The sequence below is a fragment of the Nycticebus coucang genome, chromosome 11 (genome assembly GCF_027406575.1).
Source record: "Nycticebus coucang isolate mNycCou1 chromosome 11, mNycCou1.pri, whole genome shotgun sequence".
Taxonomy (NCBI): Eukaryota; Metazoa; Chordata; class Mammalia; order Primates; family Lorisidae; genus Nycticebus; species Nycticebus coucang.
The window spans coordinates 86714340-86735613 of record NC_069790.1 but is presented as its reverse complement, the minus strand read 5'-3'; the positions used below and the strand labels follow the sequence as shown (position 1 = coordinate 86735613).

Below are 21274 nucleotides of genomic sequence, written 5' to 3'. Positions count from 1 at the left end.
GCCTCAGTCCTACCCTGTTTTCCCGAAAATAAGACATCCTTCGAAAATAAGACGTACTTACGGGAAAGATAAGACATCCCCTGAAAATAAGACCTAGCGCATCTTTGGGAGCACTCCTTAAAATAAGACACTGTCTTATTTTCGGGGAAACAGGGTAGGTACCACTTGCCTCTTACCCATCTTCCCTATATACTATTACTCTCAATAACACTGGGCTAAAACAATTCCACGATATTTATTAAAGTCCTTCGGAAGCAGAACTTTTCTTCAACTGCTCTGCCAACTTGCTGTAAAAGTGTAAAGAAAAAATTAAATGTGAAATATTTGGTGTATCATTGAATAATTAATTCAGAATAATTAATAGAATCTAACTATAATAGATATAGAATAGAATCTAATTATTAATAGAATCTAATCTATAATTATCTAATAATTTAACAGAATCTATTAAACTGGGGTGAATATACAATATAACCTCCACTACATTGGCCGCCTTCTTAAGTTGACCGAACTTTCATAGACCAGACTTGTACCACATGTATGGATCTGTACAGTAGGCCTAGTTCCTTATGTCAACCACCTCCATTATGTTCACCAGTTCTTGTTTTTGGATGGTCAATTTGCAGAGGTTCTACAATATATGACTGACTCAATTTCATCGTTTCAATTGTCTTTTCTTTCTTTTTTTTTTATTCACAAGAGTTCAAATAAAAGAGTGAGACTTTCTTGTTGGGTCCAACCACTGTTTTTGGAATAATTCTTCTGCCTATTTTTAACAAAGGGATGTACACTTTAACAAACGTGAATAATGACATGGTAACATTGCTTTCCCACTTCCTTTGGTGGCAAAGTACACCTCTGTTATCTCCCAAAACATCTCCAATAATGCATCTCTAGACAACAATGTTTACAAACTTCATAAACCGAAAAACATGAGAAATCAAACAAATTATCATTTAACATGTTTAGTATTAACATGCTTAGTATGATGTTTAGAACATTCTTTTAATGTTCTTTCCTTTAAAATTCTGAGGTCACTGGGAGGAACAATGGCATGACATTTCTATTTCTGGTGGGCTTTAACTAATAAAATCATTTGAGACCAATGTTATAAGACATTTGTACAATATCAGAAATAGGGATGAATTTTTACAAGAATTATTTCTGGGTTACCTTGTGTGTGTGTGTTTTATATATTTGTACAATGCAAATTTTGATAAGAGATTCTACTTCCTACAACAACAATAAGACACAGCAACCTCCACCCTAATCCCACTGTTACATCCCCATTGTATTTGTGTATTTGGCATTAAAATTGGGTTCTTTAGATAGAGAGCCAGCAAATCATGTGAAAATCAAAGATGGAAAAAAAAAACCCTCAAAATTTTGCTTGGCAGCCCTGTTACAATAAAACAGAATGGTTCTCTGCCTCTAATGCCTAAAAACTGCATGTAGATGTGAAAGCAGAACTCTTCTGCTGCAAATTCCTCTGCTACAAATGCTTCAGGTAAGAAAAGCAAAAACCAAGTAGCTAAGGAAGTCTCTCTACTGTACACGTCTATCCCTAACCATCCTGTCATGAACTCCCCATCTCCTAGAACACCCCACCCTCCATTTCTTTGCAGTCTCTAGATTTGCAGAGACTTCGGAATATACAAGGAAGAAATGTAGAAATACAAAGTCACATTCTCTACATGGCAGACGGTGAAAGGGAGGCAGAGAAGAACTCAGAAGGGCAACGTCAGAACTGTTTGTAGAATTACAGTCTCAAGAACATACCATATTTCTTTCTTCTTAGTGCAAACCTACCCCACATGTAATAGTTCATACGGCAATGTGAAAACAAATCACAGAGTTATAAGATCCTCCAGGCTTCTACCTCTTTCCCTAATGTGATTTTTGCTTATTCAGTCATTTCAGGAGAACTCTGAAATTGACCTACATGAATTCAAATATATGATCTTATAATGTTCTAGGGTTCTAGGGAGTATACATGGTTTCTCTCTATCAATTTTCTTTCTGTACTTTAATCAATACCAGTATCTGTCTTACACGTCTCTTTTGTTGAGATTTTTCAGTGTTATATCATCATCATGGTTTAGAAAATAGACGAAATGTTATAAAGAGCTAGCTTATTATTATTAAGAAAATAGCATTTAATTGGCAAGAAGCCAGTTTCATTCAAGGTACCTTGAAATGAATACCTATATCAACTAATTCCTAATACTTCATTGAGATCTTAACTTTCTCTGCTACTGTGGAATGCCTGTTTCAAGATTTCATTTGATATTGAAGAACATTTAACCAAGTGTTGTTAAAAACCTAAGGGTAGTTATCGAGCATGTAGATTCTTTATGTACTAGTCATAAAATTCATCAGACATCATCCATATGTCATGCATCTATCATTATCAAGGAGAAAGAATGTTTATCCCTTCCACTCTTAGAAGGTTCCTTTGATCCTTTCCTGAGTACATCTTCCTTCCCAGAGAGGTAATCACTGCCTTAAATATTGAGTGCCTCTTTCCTTTCCTTTTCATTGTATTTTCTACAACAGTGCCTAAGTAAACATCCCTATATAATATATCCACAGAATGGAAGCCATACTGTGTGAGTTCCTGTGAGCAACATGTTTTGCTCAATGTGACATGTTTGAGATTAACACGTATTAATTTGTGTAGCTGTCATTTACTCATTTTCCAGGTGTATACTATGTAGTATTCCACTGATTTAATATACCATTTATCCATTTTACCTTGTATGGATATTTTGTCTGTTTGTTTGCATGGATATTTTAGTGTTTTTGCCGTTCAAACCACAGCTGTTTGAAGTAATTCTGTGCCAAGTCTCCTGAGCACACAAGCTACATAACTAGCAGTAGAATTGTTAGCTCACGTGGTGGCACACCGTTAGAATTACTGGGTAATACCAAATCTGCTCCCAAAGTTATCCCTCCAAATTTACTTGTACCACCCAAGTATGAGAATGCTCGCTGCTCCACAGTCTCACCAATCTATGAAATTGTGAGATTGTAATATGTGCAAGGCAGCTGAGTGTGAAATGGCATCCTGTGGTGGTTTTATTTTCATTTTCTTTTTACTTTGAACATGTTTTAAGAGTTCATTGGCCATTCATGTTTCCTTTTCTTTGAAATGTGTACTCCATGTGTTCATGTCTTTCCTTTATTTTTCTACTGAGTTACCTCCTTTTTATTATTGATTTGTAGATAGTTTTTCGCGGCATGTGATTTTTCTTAATGAAAATAAACTAACATATGGGAGAAAAGTTAACTTTTCAACCCAGAGAGTTGGAGAGAATGAAGGAAAATTCAAATGTTGTAGCTAGCTGGAGACGTGAGATGACGTGGTTGATGAGGTTAAGCGGCAGACAGACTACTCTGATACGCTAATTAAGTGAAAGGGAGAAGAGGAGGCATGAACAAGGTCTGCTAGAAGAATTAAATAAAAAGTTGTAATGTCTGACTCAAAACAAGAAAGTCTAGTCATGTCTGTATACGGAAAGAAGCCAATAAGCAATGAGAAGGGAGACACTGAATGTGACTGGTATGAAATCAACAGTCCTCAGGATGGAGAGAGATGGAAGTGACATTCTTAACTAAATAATTCATTGTTGCTGACAGGAGATATTCATTTGAAAATCAGTATCTCTTCAAGAAATAAGAAATTAAAAGTTCCAAGCCAATAAATGAATCTCTTTCAATGCCTACTTTTAGTAAACCAGATGAACAAACTAATGTAAGTCTATTAAAATGTCATTTCACTTTTAGTAGACAAAGAAAAAAAATTAATAGTTCTTACCTCTAAGTTAATCAAATACTCTTTCTAATCTATCTTCTTCCATATAATCAGGCTTCTATAACTAATAGTTATGAGTGGTTGCTTTACTAGAATGGGAAATCTAGCATTAATGCAGGAACAGTATTTATTTGCTATTTTCAAAATGAAGAAACGTGTTATCTTAGAAAATGTTTACATCACTCTTTCATTAAAAAAATTAAGAATCTTACCTTATGCTAAACTAAATTTTAAGCTCTTTACAAATATCAATGTATTTAATAGCAATAATAGTCTTAAGAAGTAAGACTTATCCCCATTTTACCAATGCAGACAATAGCTTACAAAATTTAGGACATTTTTCCCAGGTCACTGAGGTGGTATGTATAGCAGAGCCAGGATCAGAGCCCGGCCGCTCACCCCTGTGCCCGTGCTCAATCCAGCATGTGGCTATGTTGCTACACGACTGGGTCATTCCCAACACTTGAATAATCTTCCTTGGGGGAAGACCAGTTATAAATCCAAACTTTCTGAGGATTTGTTTCATTCATCTGTCTTAGTCTTGATTCAGATTCCTCTTCTTTTCCAAAAATTATTCTGAATATCAGTTTTAATGAAAGTTGATAGTAAATGGTACCTTTCAACATGTAAAAGCAAAATCATCACTGAGTTGGTGAATTAATAAATTGCTAGTCACACTGATAAAACAGACTGGAGAGGTAGGCAGCCTGAAAAGGGGTGAGGTGTCTCCATCAAAGAAATAAATCTGTAAATCTACAACATAAGAGTTATGGCCCATACTATATAAATATTATCTAGGAACTCCAGCAGTAAAACTCAGAGCAATGACAGAGACCTCGAAAGATTAAGCTCTTTAAGTAAATTTTAAAATTTATAAAAAATGGAGACATCTTAAAACAGAGGTCCTCTGTAATTAGCTAGAAAAGTACTGTGGCAACTCTGAAAAACCAAGCCTATTAACAGGTCCCTAAAGAAGCCACAAGCACAAATGTGTTTTAAAGATTATAGAGATATTAAACTACCTGTGTCTAAACAAACATCCACCAGAAACACATTGACTGTATATACTTAAAAAGTACAAAATATTAGAAATGATGACAAAAAATAACACAAGAAACCAAGAAGAAGGATCTTTAAATTCCATTAAATGAATTAAATAATCTAATTTCTAATCCTTGCCAAAAAAAGTTTTTTTCTTTTTTTTAAGTTGTATTTTATAAAGAGTAGTGTGATTGTGAGTCAGGGCAATGAAAGGTGCAAAATAAGCCAGGAAGAAATCGTTGTCGTAGTATCTACCCCCACAATTGCCAAGGGGACTCAGGAGTCATAAAAGACTTCAAGATGGTGGTTCTATTTGAAGCAAAGAAGATTATAAGAATTATCAAACTCAAGATGGCTTGAAAAGAGAAATGAACTTTTAAAAATATGGGTCCTCTGTATCCATGTGGTTCATAGTCAGAAATAATTCTTTTTTCCTGTTCTTGAGGTTTTCAGTTTTTATGATTTTATTTGGTAGATCATTATCTGCAGTTTTTGCCAAAAGTGTTTAACCTTTGAGAAGCCAACTGGGTTCTGGGAAAGATGCCTGTCCAAAACTGGGCCAAGCAAGAATTGCACAATTCAGTGTGCTCAGAGGAGAACGCAGGGCAAGACTGACAACTACCTTAAATTTAGGAAACCAAAGGAGCCTACCAGCAGCCAAGTGGCCAAAAAGAAAGCACAAAAGGAAATCTTTAGAACATTTGATGTATAAGCCAAAACAAAACAAAACAAAACAAATCTATTATGAATTACTGCAGACACACCCCAAACAAAATCTCCTGAGTTCCGTGGAAAGTCACCCTTGTTATGCCCATGCTGCTGGCATATCTAGAAAGCTTCTAGCTCCTCAATGCCCTTACGGTTAACAACTGGAACCAACTTAAACAGCATCTTGGATGACTAGTAAAAATGTCTGACACTGACTTAAGCAACTTTTATTCTGTTTAAAATGAGACTGAAGATTTTTTGTAAAAACTATTCAGTTTACAAGTATAATGAAATTAGCCAAAGTGATTTACCTGATCAGTAAGTAGCCAAAAATATGCTGGGGAATATATGGAAGGCCGTTTGCTAAAGGGAAGGAAACAAACTGAGTCATCAAGAAACTATTTGTATAGTAAACTCAGCTGTGCTTTAAAGGAGCCTCTTGCATTTCTTTAGTTTCCTTGTTTTAAGATGTGGTATGGCAGGTGCTCTGAATTTCTTGGAACAAAGATACCAAACAGCTAAAGTGAGTACAGGAAAAGACAGCAGAGAATTCTGAGAATAACCCACAACCCACTTTTAAGAGAAGGCAGATGTACGTGTGTTATCTTGACTGATCTCTAATAAAGTTTCCTATGAAATAAAATGCTCAAAAACACATTCTTAATCAGGCCCCCATCACGTAGACAATATACTGAGAAACAGGTACCCTAGTGTTTCACAAGATGACAATATGCCAAAAAGCAACTGCAGATCAGAAGGAGAGCAGTCAGTAACATGTAATTAGTAATTTAGGAGACTGCTCTGAGATCAAACCCGACTCTGCACTTTTACTATCAAAGCTTACAGAGCACCCACAGTTGCTCCCCATTCTTTAGCTGGTAGGACTCCCTCTGCCCAGTGGTGGTATCACAACACCTGACTGGGTGAAGGCAGTCCTCTTCCCAGATCCTGCTTTACCACAACTGTTCTTGCTCAATATAAATCACAAGGCAAGCTAGAAGTGGGCTGTGGTTATCCTGAATCACAGCCCAGATAGCTGAGAGAGTATCAGCCTCTGTGAAGACCCAGCTGTGAGAGACGAGACAGACATCTCTGGAGAATTCTGCTTCTCCAGTGTGTGTGTGTGGGGGGTGGGGGGTGGGGGGTGGGGGTGGGTGGGAAATATTTACTAACACTGCACAGTAGCTCAGCTCCAAGTAGCCTCAGTGTTGGAGACAAAGGACACACAGCGTTTCTGGCCAACAGCCCTATAATGACCTGCTGCCTGAATAAACTGGCCTGAAGTGCGCCTCCTACACAGAGCCCTCTGGCACAGGGCTGTCCCGAGAGGCTGTGCATCTCAGCCAGAGCACAGTCAACATTTTCCTAGTGGGGAACCAAGTGAGACGGGTCAGGAGGTGAAAAGAAAGTTTGAAAAGAGCTGCATTTTTCCACGGCAAGACAAAGAAAACCACACTTTGGGAAATTGAACAATGATCTTTACTATTACCTTTCCTCTCAAGAAAGTCAAAATAACCTTGGTAAAAAACATCACTTTCTTCCAACGCCCCACAAAGGGACTCCTCCATAATTTTCCTACCACCTATCCAAATCCTAGAATCCATCCCTGTCCTATAGGAGATACTTTTGTATTTTAAATTACAGCAAGTGGATAGCGCAGATTTTTTTCTCTTATTCATTTATCCCGTTGCCTGATCTGTGGTTGATTCATTAAATAGTCTAAATATTCATTAAATATTCGATCTGGTAATGGCTGGTCATGACTTAACTCAGGCACTGGTCCAAGTAGTTTTTTCTAGAGAGATGCATTTTACAAAGTCTAGAAAAGTAAAATACATACCAGAGGACTCTATGATTCCCAAAAGCTTAAATAAGGAAATCTGAAGAAGAGTAAAAGATTAGTTATTAAAGGTGTTTATTTAAAATGTTTTATGCACCAAGTTATTATGTGAACACAGAGGAGGAAAAGAAAGGCTAAATTACATCAATGGTGCAAATAATACTTATATTTGTTTTACTGTATTTCTACATTTTAAGATTATAAATGAATAGCTGGCAACATAAAGATAATGCATATAAAGTGCTCAGTAAAAGATTAAACAAGTGCTTACTAAATATTATTACTGTGATAGCAATGACGAAGACGGCAGGATATTTATTCTGAAAACCCACACCTCTCCAACTACCTATGTTCCCTCTCAATACCACATCAAAATAGGGCTATTCTATTTTAACCTAAGGAGATTTGTAAAGGGCTCTGATCATATTGAAACACTTGAAAAGTAAAAAAGAATGAAAAAGGCAACCCTAAGAGACAGAATTTGTAGAAGAGCAAAGCAAAAATCTTTCCAGAAAGAATTAGTAACCTTGTGGTTGGCTACAGCAGAAAATTTAGAAATAATAACTTATTTTTTCCACATTTCAATTATTATCCATTTATTATCTCCAGAAGTTAGAAAGCAAAAACAGAGTAAGACTATACTTTACAATTTACTTGAACCTATTTAATGCCCACTATTTTAAGTTGGGCAGCTGAAATATCTCTAACACAAGTTAAAATAATAACAAGGTTGAATATAATTTTTGAATAATAAAATCTACTTTAGACCTTAAAAGCACTTTCCTAGAAAGGGCCAATGTTCAAAAGCCTACTCAGGTTGGTAGCAATACCATTTATGGTTAGGGTGCAATATACAAAAGGAAACCTCCAGTTTTAATAAAAATGCATATTTGTATAAAAATGATCGAAAAAATCTTTCCCAAATGCTTAACTGAGTATTTCTTTCCAACTTCATTTTCCCAACTGTGTTTATTTCACAGTTCGTATATTTAAACATCAACCCTTCTTATTTGTCCTTGGTTTAAACATTGTACAAGGCATATTATGAAAAGGAATCGGTTTTGTTTTTTGTTTTAGTTGGTTTTTTTAAAGCACAATGGACCCACTTGGTGACTATGTAAAGGGATACAATGGTGATGATGATTAACACCCTGGCCATATGCGATGCTCTTAGCCACTGACATGAGCTTATTACAGAGATGCACAAAGTCGGCCAGGTCACCAGTGACATGAAGCCTTCACTGTAGCCCGAGAGGACACAAACAGACTCAGAGAAGGCTGACAGTACTCACAGGACCCAGAGCCTGCACAACAATTCCCCAGGCACTTGCCCCACAGTGGCCTAGCAAGAGTCCAAAGGGCACCTCTGCAATCTACGGGGCTGAGAGGTCCCCAGCAGTGCCTGCTCCGGCAGGCGCCCTCAGAGGCAGGGGCGGCAACCCCAGCAGGACGTACAAGCCTCACACAGGCAGCAGGAGCCTCACTTAGAGAGGCCCGGGATGTGCTCCCCAGCCCCGACAGAAGAGACAGGCCTCAACCAAAGAGGCACAGCGGTCCAACAGGCACACCAGGCTAGATGAAGAGAAACAAGCAGAGTGACACGTTACAGTGAATGAGCCACCAAAGCACGCTTCAAAGAAGTGCACAGGAGGTAAATCCTATTATTTATGGAATTAATTTGTGAATCAATGATGGCATTGTTGCTCTTTGCAACATTCCTCCCTCTCCACCCATGTCATCTATTAATACCATTTGTTTTTTTCAAGGCATTATCACAAGCCTCAGATAAACAGGACACTGAAATTATAAGGTATAAATATCTCCACCTTAATTTAGTGGACAAACAATTCTGGAGCCAAAAGAAAGAAAAGAAAAAATCTATGAACTTGTTGTTTGCAAGTATACCCCAAAATTGACAAAAGCAGATAAACCTGCCCAAAAAAAGTTTCAGCTCTGTGTAGTACCTTAAATTGTGGAAAAGAAGATAAAAATAAAAACCCTCTCACTGAGATGCTTCCAAATCCTCCGCACGTCATCCAGGCCACCCCCCAACTGAGTTTTTTCTGAATCATCGCTCATTACCTACTCACCATTCAGCCTGAACTACAAAAATAAATGGCTCCAAGTGTGGTTGTTAGCGCTATTTGTATGTTTGGTCTGAAGGAGGCTGTTAGCAATATACTTGGCATACAAAAACAAAGGTGTTTCAGTTAATAATCACCCTTCCATTGTCAAGAGTAGGCACGTCCAAGTATTAGCCTGTTTATGAGGACTGGGATACCGGAAAATTAAAACTTTCTAGTCTGAGCTTGTTCACTAACTGGCTGAGTAATCTTGAACGAGTCATTTCACTCAGTGTTGACAGGCACACAATGAAGGGGAAAATGAGCTCCAAGTTCTTCGCAAGCATTAAAATTCTCGAGAGATATAACTATCTATAACTACCAGTAGATTTTACAGTCTAGCTCAGAGACTTGTGTTCGGCCATGAACGAGTTTAATGCAATATCCAAGGCACAATGGAAAGTTAACCAATGCCAAATACAAGGTGACTGACCAGTTGGCTAAGCCCTAGGAGCAGATGGCCATGCTGTGCAGGACCCTGCCTGCCTTGCTGCAGAGACTGAATGTGGGCCCAGAAAGTCGGCCTCATACAAACAATAGGCAATGGCCAAAGGATAAACTGTGTGCTCTGGTCCATAGAAGACAGGAGTCACATGGTATTAGCCACAGAAGTGCCAAGTTTATAGGAAGTTCAAAAAAAAGGATAAATATAGTGCTCAATCCTGGCCACCAGAGGAACCCAGAGAAAGGCCTCCTTGGTTAAATGCTCATTCAACAAAACTTCAGGAGCATTTGGCTACCCTGACTGAACTGGAGAGACACACGTCAGGAACACAAAGTGTAGAGGTAAATAAAGATGTGATGACAAGGCAGTGTGGGGACTGCTGATTCAGATAAACCCCCGGGGCTGGAGGTTCAAAGATGATCAGCAGCCCTAACAGGGAAAGTGCCTCACAGGTCTTCTCTCTGTATGACAGAGAATCTCCAGAGGTGGCCATTTGGGCCACTTTATGGATCAGGAAACAGAGATTCAAAAAGTTTATATAAATGGTCTGAGGTACAAAGCTGGTATGGGAAGGTCTAGGTCTATGTGATTCCAAAGACTTTTCTCATCACCAAGATACATCGTCTCCATGTTTTATTTGATTAATTTCTATTTTTATTGTTCAACCTTTTATGTAGTGTTTACTACTCTACTGTCAGCAGTTTGCAAAGATTTACTTACAAAAACCCTTACAACAATTTTATAAGATTGATGCTGTTATTGGTTCCATTTTACAGAAGAGGAAAAAGGGAACGAACGGATGGACTATTTAATACCCGACTCAGACTTGTCAGAGGGAGTCTACTGGGGCTGAGAGGGGAGAGTGCAGGTTAGAGGGAAGACGTTGGGGTCATTCCTGAGCTATATCTTAGAGAAGCATATGTTAAGTGAACAACAACAACAACAAAAAAGCAAAGGTTGTTCCAGCTGGGATGCTACGCAAAGGCACAGAAGCAAGAATATGATTGTGTTCGAGATGTAAATGGCTCAATACTATTGGAGCTGAAGAAACCAAGTAAAACACCTTCAATTCTCCATGTCAGAGACGAGGCGGCAGGAACAATAGTGCATAATATATGGTAAAACAGAGTCAGTGAGGTCAGGCAGGATGACTTTGAGGAAATCCATAGGAGGCAGAATTAGCATGAGTTAATAAGATGTCAGATGAGGCAGTGATGGGAAGACAAGAGTCAAGTGTGACCCCTCATTCCTGGAGCCATTCACACAGGAAGAAGAAATTTGGTTTAAAATATGCTGAGTGTGAGACACAACAAACTGAGGATACTCAAGTGGAGGTGCTTAAGCAGGAGCTGAAGATACTATCCTGGAGCTGGGGAGGTAGACAGACCTGGGCTGGGGGGTTAACGGTGGCCAAGACACTCATTGAGAATACAATTATTCAGGTGCCCAGAGTGAAAAGAGAAGAGACACAAGGGGACCGCAGACTGAGGAAGAGGAGGTTGAGGAGCAAACGCAGGCGTAGGAACTCGAGGAAAAGGAGGTCCCAGGGAAGAAGCGAGAGAGAAAAAACATTGCAAAGAGATCGTGTCAGATACTCTGTTTGGCCAGAGGCATTTCAATGATATCTTAAGAATGTAAATGTAGAGCAGCAAATTGGGGAGGGATCAACAAGAGAAGAATGCAGATATCCTTGCCAGAAACCTATCTGTGAAGGAGAAACATGAGGAAAACTCCAGCGGGATGCAGAATTCGGAAAGACACACACAGCGCCTGCACACAGTCACCACACACAAATTTTAAGGCAGGAAAAGAGTTCAAACTCTATCTCAGAGTAATCGGCTGTAACAGGATGTTGTGCTACAAAGGAAGACAGGCTTCACCTCCTTGGAAGTGGAAAGTAAAAACAGCTACGGGGTTAGGTATATTTGTAAGGCCCCTGGTAGAGAGACCCTTTGAAAAGCTGGATGACCACTTCTCCCCCTGGAGAGTGAGGGAGCTGCTTTAAAAGAGGGTAACAACAAAATGCAGTAGCCACTGAGAAACATGGGAAGGGCGGGTTGCTGGTCTTTGTAGTTCAGTGCTGCTTCTGAGAACTGCGCGGAGAAGAGCGCCGGCCACAGAGCAGGTGCTCAAGGATGATTTGCAGATGAGTTTGGAGCAGGCTGCAGACCTGCTGCAGCATTCTGAGAATCCAGCAGAGACCTGAGACTATGCGTGTGTAGTGACAGATTTTCATGGCCGGGAAGGTTTCTTCAGTAGTGCTCAGCTCCCTGGTGAAGGCAAAAGTTGACAAGACAGATAATTCAGGTTTTGGGTTCTAAAAGACGAAAATGCCAGAATGACAGGGCTATAAGCAAGTAGAAGCTTCACCAGAACATAAAAATCTGGCAAAGGGAAAGAAGTGTATGGAGGCCAGTTTTACACACACACACATACATATATATACTGTACATATTTTTTTTGTGGTCAACTGACATTCAAAAGCCAATAGGCTGATATTTATTTCTGACTAGACATATATTTTTAAAAACAACAGAAAAATATCAAAAGCACTTAATTAAAAAATAAAGTTGGATTCCTCTCCATATGCTAGCCCCCAGCTGTGGCAGGTGGCACACCGTCAATGTGCACCTGTTGACTTGCTGCCATTCATTTGTGTGTCCTGAGGTAAATATGATGTTGGGTTTTCTTTTAAGTCCTCCTGTCACTCCACAGAACACCTTTTCTCTGAGATATCTACCATAGATATTGAAATGTTCTTTCGAAAATAACCACTCTTCTGTCATTCCAAAATGCAATTGCTGCATCCCTCATGGAGCATAATTATTAGGGAAAAAATAAACTTCAACTTCTAATGTCAACTTCAAATTATGTTATGTTATAGGGATATTATTCCCCAAGAGGTCCAGTTTCTCCAGTTTGATTTCCCAAGAGAAGTTACAGTAGAAATTTAGGCAGGTTTAATATGTCTTTGGAAAACTAGTATATTAATCCATTTTGTTCTTTTCTTTCAATTAACTTCACATTTCCCCCAAACTCCTGGATTTCTCGATCTTCTAAGAGACAACCACTATTTACTGGTCTGCATATTTTTTTCCTTTAAAATACGGAGGATGATTAATCTTCTCGAACAAACTCTTTTATAATTATTCAATTCTATTCTTCTAATTGCCTCCTACATTCACTTGAGAGGATGTTTGCCACCTTCCTCAGTCAAGTACACAAGAGGAAGATAAACCAGTACATATTACCAGGGCCCCGTGCTTGGACGTGCGCTGAGGCCACACTATCATGACCATCGATTCAAATCCCCTTGGTAGATTTGCCTAAGGGCCCTGAAGAAAATGTATCACCAGGTTGTTGACTTGGAAGCCAAGCATTTCCTTTGTTTTCTCCTGTACTTACTTATGAAGAGTTAAATTAAGACAACCCAAATTGTATCATACAAAAGCCAGGAAGTTAATTTTCTCCATTCTTCGCTATCTTGGCCTTGTTGACTATGTATTGGTAAAAGGATGACATGAAAATGTAAACATGAAAACAACAGTTACCTAGTCATTTACTATTTAATATATTTTCTTAAGGTGAAAATTTGATTACATCCTTTATTATCACTTTAAATACAGTGTGAGCAAACAAATCTATTAAAAAAATTGGTGTTATCTGATTATGAAAACTGCACAAAGAAATAGAAATTCACAACAACAGTATGTTACAAAATAACCTGGTTTTTACTATAAAGAATGCTTAAGAATGTGAGGAGGCTACAGCAGGTAGTTTTATTTTTTGTACTTTTTTTCTGTGAATGTGGGCCATGACCCAAACATTTTCAAATCTATAAAATAAAATATATGGGATTTTGAAGAAAAACAAGCATGTCAAAATACTTGTAACATTAAAAATTGAGATGGAATAAATGTACGCTTCTTTTTAAAGACGTTAACAGGAAATGGCACTCTGATAACTACTATAATTTTAAAGTAGTGATTAGCATAAACAAAATTTCATGATTTCTGCAACAACAGTATTATGACATTAAAATATCATGGACAAAATCATATGTACTACTACTACTACATGTAATGCTATTGAAGTTTATTGCCTACATTTATAATTGAGAGAAATATTAAATTCCACTTTAAGTTATGAGTTTAATGAAATTAAGTTGGTTATTTTTCTCATCCAAGTCATGAACCCCTTGAAGCTAAAGACCCCTGAGATAAAACCCATAAGTGAATCTTTCAAATAGCTCCTAGTGTATTCAACTTAAACCTTCTATATAAAAATATTCATCTTGCAAGGGTTTTTCAGAAATATGACAAGTTCATAACATGAACTCCTTTATACCATTTTACACTATACCAGTTGAGAATTATACATATGAATTATAAAAAGTTTGCAAAAATATAATAGTTTAACATTATATTTAATATTCAGAAAAAATGAAAACATTTATAAGAGAAACTTACTTCTATGTAACTTCAATTAGTTTTTAGAGTCAAGGGGATCATTTGGGAATGAAAAAAAAACAACAAACAACTGAGTATGTACTCTAAAAGAAAATTATAGCAATCAGTTCAAATAGATGAGAATCTAATTCAATCTAGAAAAAAAAAAATCATTGCTGAAAAGTCTTGGGTCTTAGATGAGATTTCTGGAGCCATTTTATAAGCTATGTTCCCATACTCACAAACATAAAAGCTAAGAATAAAAATACTTGAAAAAGTATTAAAATACAATTATTGAAAATGTCATTAATCACTGGTATTTGAGTTCTAACAAATTGTAATATATAATTGAATGAAATCATGCAATTTTTTTTTTTAACTGAAACAGATAAGGAGAGGGCTGGGAGCAAAAGTAAGAAAAATAAAAGAGAGAAGAAAGTAAGGAGCTATGAGGGGGTGCAAATGCAGGATACAGATGGACAGAGAAAGATAGAGAAGGTGTACTTTGGAGTAACAAGCAAAATGAGACGATCGGAACTCTGCACCTGACAGGCCAGATCTTCAAAGATGGGAGCTCCTTCTATGATAACACAAAATAATCTTTTTCAAAACTCTTTGTTCACAATTAATGTTCTTCTAGTATTAAAAGTCTTTCTTCTTAAATGTTTGGTATCATTTGAGCCAGGAAAAGAATAGAACTTTTGGGTATGCAGAGATAGAAGTAGGGGCACACACTAGAAAAGGAACTGAAAAAATGTAGCAAGAAAACACCAAGGGAAAAAACAGGAAAATTATGAAAGCATCAAATTTATAATAATAAAAAGCACTGAACATGGTATCGTAAAAAAGAGTTTCATTTAAACACAAGGGGATATGAATGTAGCCCAGCTAAGCTTAAAATATAAAGTGTTCTGCTATTCATATTTCTAATAAAAGACCACATGGTATCTGGACATAAATTAAGGTATACATTTATTACACATCAGTAAATTTATTCAATAGGTGATTTAAACATACTTACTCTTCTACCCTCAAAAATACAACTCATGTTTTTAAAATGTAAAATACTTTAGCTAAAGTAAAATTTAGGCCAAAGAAAAACACGAAATATAAAGAAAATATTTTGATTTATCAGAAGTATCTGAGATGAAGCTGAACTATAGGAGGGACAAAAATTAGATTCAATGAACAACAGTTGGATACTATTTATCCCTCTATATATACCTTTACAAAACACTCATGAGTAATTAGCCAGTTTTTGTCAGAAGATCCAAAACACTGTGTGCATTCTGTATCTTCTCCCAAAAACATCTTCCTTTGTATTGTGTTATTACGCAGCATCTGGTGCTCTTACTGTAACTAAGAAATAATATTTTTAAATCCTTCTAAAATGAATGGAAACTTTTAGCACATTTAACATCATTCCAAATGATAAAATATTTTCTTAGGTGGAAGGTCTCCAAAACTTATAAATCTACTATGCCAAATCCTACTGGCCACTTGAACGCTCCCCACTTAAAGAAATAGCAAGTGCCTTATAAATGCAAAGTGCTATATAATAGAGTAGTCACCATAAAAATAATGTTCTCGTGCATTACTCCTGATAAATTTAAATATTTTCTTTCTATTTTGTATTTGTCAAACATGGTTCCTTTCTTCTAAAGGTCTAGAATCTGAGAGGGAGGCACACACAACTGTAACACCAGGGGACTTTGTGTTGGATCGCCACTCCTCCTGGCTATTCAAGGTCATCATCCTCCTGCCTCATCAGCCTTCTATTACTAGCTCGACAGCACTCAACCTGATATCCTATTTTTTAAAACATTCCCCTTTAGTTCTCAGCCATGTCTGAAAACTCCTTGCACAGAGTAACCCAGACCTGCTATCTTCCAATTTTCTCTTCTCATTCTCCCTAGAATCCCTCTCTATCAGTCTGTCCCCATCACACCACCAAAATGATGAAGGTCAAGAGTAACCTAGACTTGCTATCTTCCAATTTTCTGTTCTCATTCTCTCTAGATTCCCTTTCTATCAGTCTGTCCCCCTCACACCACCAAAAGGACGAAGGTTGCGGGTGACAATCCACATAACTATTTTAATGGTCACTTCTCATTTATCTTCTTGGACTTCTCAGCTACGTTTGACACGTGATCATGTTCCCTCCATTTTAACACTTTGCTCACTTGGTTTCCAAGCTGCCCTTCTTTGTCCCTTCTCCATCACTGGCTCCTCATTCACACTTTTTTTCATGGTTCCTTTTTATTTCCTGACCTTTCCTTAATTGGTGGCCCAGGGCTCAGTTTCCGCAATACTTCTGCACTTTATCCTTTTTCTGAGCAATAGTTCTTAACTTGCATTCCTATCAGTGTCACAAGGAGAACTTCTAAAGGATGCCAAGGCCTTGGATCCACTCCATTCCAAATAAATCACAATCTCTGAGGGCAAGCCAAGAGTTTCACTCTACTTCTTATTTCCCTTGCCCTGAAGCTCTTACTCCAAATAGGATCACCTGAGGTGATTCTCTCCAATGCAGAGTCTGTATCCTGATGACTCACCAAATGTATGTCAAGCTTCAGGTCTCTCCTCTGAACTCCAGTTTCCCCTATCCAACCACCTATTCCACAGCACAATTTACATAGATAATGGGCATTGCAAATCCAACACATTCAAAACCAAACCTGATCTTCTTCTAAGAACCAAACCCCATGTTTCTTGCAATTTTCTCACCTGGGTTAATAGCAACTTCATATTTTCACTGCTCAGGACAAAAAACTAAGAGTCATCATTAATCCCTGTCTTTCTCTCACACTAAAATTCCATTCTTTAGCAAATCTTATTCTTCCTCAAATACCTCCATATGCAACAATACCTTATCACTTTCACCACTGTCACCTTAATCTACCCTCATCCCCTGCCATGTGACCCAACACAACAGCATCACAGCAGGTCTCCTTTCTTTGGCCTCAGGGACTTGCAGTTCAGCATAAAAGGCAAGGTGATGTTTAAAAATGGTATGTCATGGCATGTCAGCAATTGACTCAAACCCTGACACACACTATCTGGATATAAAAAATGTTTCTTGGGCTCATTAACTGCCTCATGATGTGTTCAGTTATTGAGGACATATGATTTTAGAATAAGATATCTGAAAGTATCTACTCTGTGGGGTCGCCTCCAAGAACAATACAATGTTAACAAGATTTCATTACTTTTCTTTAAAACTTGGTACAAAAAACCCAAGAAATTTGTCAGATTCTTAAGAAATCCATGACACCAAAAATGATAGGAATCACTGCATAAGGCACTATCACATTTAATCAAAATTCCATTTTTTTTTTTTTCAACAAGGTCTAACTGTCATACAGGCTGGAATAAGGTGGCATGATCATAGCTCATTGCAACCTCACACTTCCTGGGTTCAAAGGATCCTCCTGGGACTAACAGTGTGCACCACCACGCTTGTCATTGCCTTTTCAAACCTTTGCTTATGATAGAAATGAAATGGTGAATAGGACACACTATAGCATAAATCTACTTCAAATACATTTAAAAACTCACCTACTGTTTTCTCTTTGTCTGGATTATGTGATGGTTTTCTTAATCATCTTTCCCACACTTTCCTCTCTTTAACTGTTGTTTTACCTGTTCACGGTTCCTCTTTTCTTATACTATACCATGTGTAAAAGCTACAGTTAAATTCAATTAATGGCCCTATGACAATCAACTATAAGAACTTAGCAACTTCCATCAGTTTATGGTCCACAACACAAAAGTCAGAAATTTGGAACTCAGAATTAGAAAACCCTGTCAATGCCTTTCACTGAAATTCAATTAAGGTGCATGGAATGAGGTAGGAGTGGGGCCTTGAGATAGGCTTTTTACACCAAAGTTTATCTTGCCTCATACCAAAACATTCCATGGAAATTACTCAGAAATATTCTCATATTACTTAACCACACAACCCATACAGAGCAGAGCCATTGAGATTAACAGTAAACACTGTGGTCCCTCAGTTCTCTTGTTTTGGTAATAGAAGTTGAGTCACTTAGTTCAGTGTGTTGAATTCTACGTCTCAACAACTATATGCTGGTTTGTCAAGGAGGTGTCATTACTAACTTAGAGCTTCAAATTTTTCTTACTCATCACTACTGGATCATTTGTGCCCAAATGTAAATATACCAAATTAGTTCGCATCTTAAAACAAAACGAACCAAACAATGTCCCTGGTCCTGCCCCTCCCCGCTGAACTTGGTCTTTCTAGAACAGTTGTCATTACTATTTCCTCACATTCCACAACCCACATCATTCTAGCTTCCCCACGAAAACAGCTCTAATGTCACCAAATGACATCCACTTTGTCACAGTCACCAGAATTTTTTCGGGGCTCATCTTACTGAACCCAACAATAATATCTGGTGCACTTCATACAATTCTCTTCTACCTACGACTATCTTTACATTCTTTCTCTGGCCTCCTGCCACTATCCACTCCAGTCTGATTCTCCTCTGACCTTTCATGTTGTCCCCTCTCAGCTAATCTTCCCCTTTGTTTTACATTCTGACATCTCTCCTAAGGTATATTATCAAGTGTGGACTTACTCTGAACTACTGTCTATCTGAAATCACCTCTGGAGAAAGTCTGAACTTTCCATGGGGTTGTCTCCCAAGAACTCACACGGAACCCACACTCCCATCCCACCACAATGGCTGGCCTCCAGTGATCCTTGAGTCACTCAGTTGTCAGCCACTTGACCTTTTCTCCCAAGTATCTCCTTAAAATTTATCCAGATTCATAGTTTCAAATATCTCTCCCACCAGAACAGATATGTATAAATCAGCATGCTTGGTTCTAACCCCTCTCAAGCTCTAGCTTATACTTCCAAATGCATTTTGGAACTCTACTCTCAGATTGTGTGTCAACGTTTGAAATTGAATAGTCTACAACTCAGCTCAGGATCAGCCCCAAACTACATTCAGCTATATCTCCTGATTTCCTCATTCCTATTCATTTTCTCAACTAACTGAACTAAAAGAAATTAATGACAGTCCTGCTCAGAGGACTTGTGACTGCTGTTCTCGTTCTACCCAGATACATACCCTGGGCCAGGCCCTTCATTCAATCCTAACTCCTAATGAATACCTTTGGGTCCTTTACTACCTGCCTTTGACACAAACTTTTGAGTTGAAAACAAATTCTTATCTCCATATTGGCTGCTGTGCTTACATATTATTGTTTGACCTAAGAAAACAAAGAAATTAAAAAAAAGATCATCTAAACTATTCATCGCTGTAATAAAAAATAAAAACAAAAAAGCCCCTTGATATGTTATAGGGTCATACAATTTATTTGATTCTTTCCGTTTCGCTTATTATTCTGAAATCTGGTTTTGAAATAGTCTTTTATCCCAACCCACACCCCAAAACTTCCTGGCGGATCTATCTGTGTCTCCATTGTTTCATTTCCTCCACACCCATCTCCTGTGTGGAGGCTAAACTAATATAAATTACTAGAGCAGTGGCCCAAGATAGCCTGCCTACAAAATCAAAAACAAAGAGTGAAGGGAGTGTGGTTCACATGTAGCTGATACCTTCTGTCTCTTCTTCAAAGACAATGGTTATTATGAAAGAAGATCTCTGAGGTTCCAGGCGTGTTGTGTTGAGTTGTCTCTCAACTCAAATTGAGTTAGGCTATATATTTTTCAGATCCTTGAAAAATCTTTTCTTTGCCCCTTATCAAACAAATAAGTATGAGAATACAAATTACATAGTTTGTACTATTTTCCTAAGCTTTAAAGATATTTAAACCCATTTCCCTAAGTTTTAAAGATAATATATTTAAATGTTTACTTTTGGCCCACAGAAACACTTACTACTTATAACTTCTTCTAAGAGATAATTTCTTTAATTTTTTAAAGAACTGCTATTAAATATTTCAAGAACCAAAAAGCAATGACTTGTGTGTATGTGGAGAATAATTTACGTTTTGTTATAATCAGTTTAGAGTCTGTCCACTCTTCTGTACGGACTCCTCTCTGTATCACACTTGTTCCATTTAGTGTGTTGGCCGAGCAGTAAAATCTGTCAAGATCCTGTTTTCCAAAGTAATAGAAAATACTGCATTGGAAAGCAGAATTCTGACCCTTCCTCCCACACCATTATTTGGACAGGGGAAGGGAGGTGCTGAGCCTGAGAAAACAGAACAAAACAAAACATCATCCAAGCAAACTATGTATTTTGAGGAATGCAGTGACATATCTTGCCAAAGTCACAGAAAATGTTTCTGGAAGCTCTGGTTATAACACTATGGTCACATCATGAAGTCCTATTATTAACCTTTCACTAAAATACTACTGTCGTGGTATTTTCTATATTTATGGAGGTATTACAAAACAGAAGTTTTTATAGAAATAAATGAATGTAAGAGTTTACAATACTGATGGAACTAAGAATAAATGGCTGCAATTCAGCTTTACCTTTCTATTTTTTCTTGGTTTAGGGAGGTGGAAGCAAGGGCCGTGTGAAAACCATAGGAATAAGGGAACTCCTGACACGGGTGGGAAGAAGGAGTTCTGGGTCCCAAGCCCTGCACCTGCTGGGTCTCTTTGTAATTCTTTAGCTCGAATGTTCACATTCTCTTTCATTTCTTCATGTTCTCTCCCTTGAGGATGTCAACTATTTCTGCAGTTTCAACCACAATGTCTATGAAATGTTAAAAACAAGTACCTGTGTTCTCCAAGTTACACACCTTATTCATTTCAACATTTACATAACTCTTATCAGCCAGGCACCGTGCAATGGGCTGGAAATTAAAAGATGAGTAAGGTAGTCTTTGCCTTCAATGAGATTACACTTGAGT

At 37.7% G+C, this 21274-nt stretch overlaps 1 protein-coding gene across 5 annotated transcripts in view; it reads right to left on the bottom strand.

Annotated features, from left to right (window-relative positions):
• MDFIC (MyoD family inhibitor domain containing) overlaps positions 1-21274 on the bottom strand; it is a 266306-nt gene that overhangs the window by 182302 nt on the left and 62730 nt on the right. The window lies entirely within an intron of this gene.